This window comes from Rattus norvegicus, chromosome 2 (assembly GCF_021556685.1).
Source record: "Rattus norvegicus strain SHRSP/BbbUtx chromosome 2, alternate assembly SHRSP_T2T, whole genome shotgun sequence".
Taxonomy (NCBI): Eukaryota; Metazoa; Chordata; class Mammalia; order Rodentia; family Muridae; genus Rattus; species Rattus norvegicus.
In genome coordinates this window covers 182067097-182072533 of record NC_141535.1, presented here as the reverse complement: position 1 = coordinate 182072533, position 5437 = coordinate 182067097, and the positions used below count along the sequence as shown (strand labels likewise).

General features: G+C 41.8%; 1 pseudogene; it reads right to left on the bottom strand.

Annotated features, from left to right (window-relative positions):
* Positions 1-4057: 4057 nt before the first annotated feature.
* On the bottom strand, positions 4058-5152 carry Tdpoz2l2 (TD and POZ domain containing 2 like 2; annotated as a pseudogene).
* Between the last annotated feature and the right edge of the window lie 285 nt (positions 5153-5437).

The following is a 5437-nucleotide window of genomic DNA, read 5'->3' as shown; positions in this document are numbered from 1 at the left end:
GCAGGAACTGGAACATGGCCCCCTTGTTCTATTGTGCTATCACTAGCTTCCTCTTTTCTAAATCCTTCACTGTCTAAACTTGGCTATCTTGGATATTGATCTGTAGATTGACCATGAATTTAGACATCTGTAAGCCGGTCTCCTGGGATTAAAAGTGTGTACCACCACACCTGTATTTAAGCTTTGCCTCTCCTAGAATTTGCTCTGCACTAGTCTGGCCTTAAAATCAGAGCTCTGCTTGTCTTTGCCTCCTAGGATGAAAGGTTTGTATTAAGTTGCCTGGAGCTCACTTAGCTGGGTGGGAACTTGCCCCAAGGTCATTACTTCCTTAATTTAATTTAATATCCTTGAACACAGGATTCAGGTCCATTTCACTTCCTGCTGTCCCTTTAATACTCAAATTACAAATTTTGTTTCCTCCTTTTTCAACTTCCTTTTTTCATTAAAATGCTCTTCATAAGTGTGAATTTTAGAAGCTATACAAGAGAACTTACACTAGGCTGTTTTGAGTCTTTCTTTCTCAAGGAAATTAATGTAAGTCTCTTCACATTAACAGACAGTGTCTGAAGGCAGACACTTCAGACAAGGGCAAAAAGTGGCCAAATTCTTCACCAAAATACCACAAAAGAAGCCTTTAGAGCAGATACAGAAATTCTTCTCCTCTGAAACCTCTTGGACCAGGCCTGCACAATTCAAATTACTCCCAGTAAGAAAGTCTTTCCCATCTCTACAAAGATGGTCCATTAAGCCCCATTTTAAAACATTATATGTCTTTCAAAATCCAAAGTCTCCAAATCTACATTCACCCAAACAAAAGCTTGATCAGGCCAATCACACCAATACCCAGCTCCTGTTACCAACTTCTGTCCTAGTAAAGGTCATATTGCTGTTGAAAGACCCCAGCTTAGCAGCAGTAACGCCATTTTGCAAGGCTGTACTTAAGATAACTGGTTAGAACACTGAGTACACAGCGGCTGCCAAGCAAGAGATGTTTGGTTGAAGGCCTGGCAACAGGACGACTGCGGTTGAGCACCTGACAATAAGAAAAGCCCCGGGAGAGGTCCCACACCCTGGTGGGGGGCCGAGTCAGTTGTTATGTTTCAAGAAGGTAGCTAGGAAACTTGCCCATGGGCTAAACTCTTGGGGGGCTGAGTCAGCCGTTGTGTTTCAGGAAGGTAGCTAGGAAACTTGCCCCCGGGCTGAACCCTTTGGGGGCCGAGTCAGCCGTTATGTTTCAGGAAGGTAGCTAGGAAACATTAGAATCCACCAATGATATCCCTGTAACCATGCATCTGCTTCTGTATGCTTGCTTCTGCTCCCCAAAATCCTATAAAAAAGCCCATCCTTGGTTCCGTGGGGCGCGCCAGTCCCCCGAGTGACTGTAGCGCCCGCAGGTGCCTGTGCCTGTGTATCCCGACAATAAACCAAATCCTCTTGCTGATTGCATCCTGTGGTGTCTCGGTCTGGTCTTTGGAGTTAGAGGGTCTCCATCCCGAGGGAAAGTTCTCCCTGAGAGCTTTTCACTGTAAACAGACATCATGACCAATGTAAGCTTTATAAAGGACAACAATTTTTAGGAGCTGGCTTACAGGTTCCAAGGTTCAGTCCATTATCATCAAAGAGGGAGCATGGCAGCATGACAATATCCAAGCAGGCATGGTGCAAGAGGAGCTGAGTTCAACATATTTACCCAAAGAAAGCCAGGAACACACTCAGCATCCTCAGGCAACTAGGAGGAGGACCTCCAAGCCAATCCCCACAATGACAAACTTCCTCCAACAAGGCCATGCCTTCTAATAGTGACAATCCCTGGGTCAAGCATATGAAAACCATCACAAAGGGAAACATTTTATCCAGCACTTTCACTCCCTCTGAGTCAAAATGGATCTGTGCTCCTATTTAGTGAAGAAATATTTTCTATCTGGGAATATGGGCACTCAGAAATAACCATGAATAAATCCAACTTATTACAAAAATCAATCTTTCTTTGGCTATACCTGGATAAGTCTTGGTGGCTGTTGCCCCTGTACCCATTTTTTCATTTGAAATGGGCGCTAGTGCTTGTTTCAGGAAAGAAATTTGTGTCCAGTGCCCACCAAAAATTGTCTGGTTTTCCCCTCGTCCTTTAAGTTTACCCAGGGAATGGAATGGAGCTGAGCCATAAGGCTCTCAGTCATATAGTTCTTCCTACAAGAAGTTATAGGACATTGCTTACCAGCAAAACAACCCAGGTCCTGAAGTTCCTGACAGATATCAGGGTCTGTTGGTTGAACAAAAGCCAAGCTTCCCACTGACAATTTTCTCTCATTTCTGGGTCCTAGAGAATGTAAATCTTATGTGCTTCAAACAAGTCTTTTTAAGTATTCTGTAGAGCTCTCATTATTTCACCTGGTTACTGTAGGTAACTTTATAGGCCAACTTGATTGAAGCTTCCCTGAGGTTCACCAAACAGAATCTGGTGGTAGACACATATACTCTCCCTACCTTCAACAGCCTTAAAATCCCAGTAGGGTATGGTCAAAGTTAAGGCTGTATCAAGATTTGCCTGGACTTGTGTGGGCAGACCATTTACCTCTGGAACCAATTTCCAAGCTTTTGACAATTCTCTCACTTTCTTCAGTTGTGAAAAGAACCTGGAACTGTTGTTGACAGTCAGCCCAGGTGGGATTATGAATCAACATGATTGAATCTAAAAGACCTAGGGGATCTGAGGGTCTTTTTGAAAATGGAAGGAAGGGATCTATGAATTCCAATTACTGGTCAGTACTGGTCAATGGTACATAGGACACAAACTGTCTCCCCTGTACATCTGGGTGTTCAGAAGACTAGAGGAGTAAAGGTCATAGTAGAGTCAATCCCTCTGGGCAGTATCACATGAATGTGTATTGTAAGGACACTAATACTCATCAAAGGAAAATCGCCTAAGCTGCCATTTAAATTCTCACTATGTGTGCACCAAATCAAAGTCATCAAAGTATAGCAGCAGACATTAAAATTCTCCCCATCAAAAAATGCCCAGGTCTGTACTTTTCACCTGCTATTCTAAGAGGTGTTATGGCATATATTCCTCAAGTCATTTCACAAAATAAAAAGACAAGTAATATTTCACACTCTATTTTATGACAGACTACAGTTACACTGATATCTAAAACACATCAATTTCCCTTATGGACTCATGCAAACATAATCATTAAATAATTGCAAGAGCACATTAAAATATCATTTACAAAAATAAAGTAGGCTGAGTAAGGGTGGTTCAATATACAAAAATCAATAAAATTCAATTGACCACATAACCTAACTGAAAGGTAAAAAAAGCAAAACAAAAGGAAACAAACAAAAAGTAAAAAACTTGATCATTAAACTGGATCAGGACATGGTCTGTCAGAAGTGATCTCTTAATGATAAATGTTCTCCAGAGATTGGCACGCAGATAATATGGCTAAATATAATAATGGTAATATAGAAGAATCCCAAATCAACATCAACTTAAATGGGGAGAAACTCAAAGCCAGTATACAAAAGCATAGGGAAGTCAAGGTTTCTCATTCTCTTAAGTAGACTCAATACAAGAATTCAAGTCTTAATTAGAACAATAAGGCAACTGGCAATTAAAAGGATAAATACAGTGAATTTTAAAGAATTTTTATTTGCAGATAGATAGTACACATGCATTAGGTGGAAAACTTTATGTGTCAGTTAATTCATATAAGTTAGGTCACAAATTCTGTTCAGTCCACTGCAAAGACTTTTCTCCAAAGAAAGTCAGTTAGGATCCGCTTCAGGCCAGTTGAATCCCAGTTCCAAGACATCAGACAAGAATAAAACGACATCAACAGGATAGGTGTCAGGTAGAGTGTCTAAGACCCTGGTGCTGCCCTTTCCCTACACATCATTTTGAAATATTACACCTCTATGAAATCCATAGTCACCATGCTGCCTTGCCGCAGATTAACTGTAAATGATCCAGCAAAACCATAATATAAACAGAAGTCATTGTTAAAAACACTGGTTATAGCTATTAGCAGCCAGGTGTAGGGCATAGGTCTTAAGCTCCTCAAATATCTTTTGGTGTTTGGGTGAGGGCTCCAAGGAAAAAACAACGTATAGAAGCCAGGGTGCGAAATGCTTCCTCCACCAGGTGGGGATGTGACCCCACCATTGACTTCCACTCCAAGGTCTCAGAGACTTCAGAAGTATGAAGTATAATGAAATCCATGGCCTTAGTCTTCAGGTGCTCTGTGCTGTGGAGGTCAGCCAGGATGAGAGTTGGTACAGCATTCTTCACAGAGAGGTTTCTGCACAGGGAATCCTCACACATGTCCTTCAAGTCCTGCAGGTCGTATTTATCAGCAGCTGCCAACAAACCAGTGGCCACTGAGTGGATGTGGAGGTGTGGTGCCTTCCCTGTGTAAATGAAGGCCAGCATTTCCTTAAAGACTTGCAGGTGAATGTCATGGATCTCAAAGCAGTTTGTTAGGCTCTCCAGCATTTCATGTTCAAACATGGCTCTGAAAACTGGAGAGCAAGCTGCTAGAATGGCCTTGTGAGCTCTGAATTCCTGACCACCTACAACCAGACTGCAGTCTGTGAAGAGGAAATTTTCCCACAGCTCTCCTATATCATTGGCCAACATCTGTGTTGGATCCTTGATTGCAGGTCTCATGTTTTGTTCAGGCCTGCTAAAGGAGGGTCCTACTATGGACACCTTGCAACACAGGATGAGCTGGTCTTCAGGGAGAAGCCAATGCCTATGGGAGAGCAGGAAATCTCAAAGGATGAACTTCCTCAATCCCCATTGTTGGTTTGGAAGAAATCTTAAAACATTCAGGATCTTTGCAACTTGATGTTTCTCTCCTTGGGCATTTATGATCCAGAACTGCACCTTTGCCAAAACTGAGCTCTTTGGACAACTGAGCAAACACAGGCAAACTGACAGGTAATCTTTGCTTTCTTCATCAACACCGTTTGGGTATATTCTCAAACAACATTGCACTTCTTCATTGGCCTCTAATGAGAACACTGGGCTTGTAATAATTTCCCAAATTCCATCCATGCAAAATGAAAAGTTGGTAATGGTCCACTTGTAGGAGAATTTCTGAACACTGATATGTTTGTTGCCGCAGATCTTGACTTCCAGGTCCCCTGACATGTCTTCTGGAGGTAGGTTGGAGGTTAAAGTTGATCAGAAAGAAGTGATAGAATTTACTCTTTCCTCTGTAAGATACAATTATAGATATCGTTTAGATTTTAATTTCAATTCCTGTTAAATTGCCCCTTTCATATTCTTGGAAATGTCTATTTGTATGCTGGTTCTGTAGGTTTCTATATTTGTTCTACAAAGATAAAACAGACCCACTATGACTGTTAAATCAATCTCTCTCTCTCTCTCTCTCTCTCTCTCTCTCTCTCTCTCTCTCTCTCTCTCTCTCCTCAT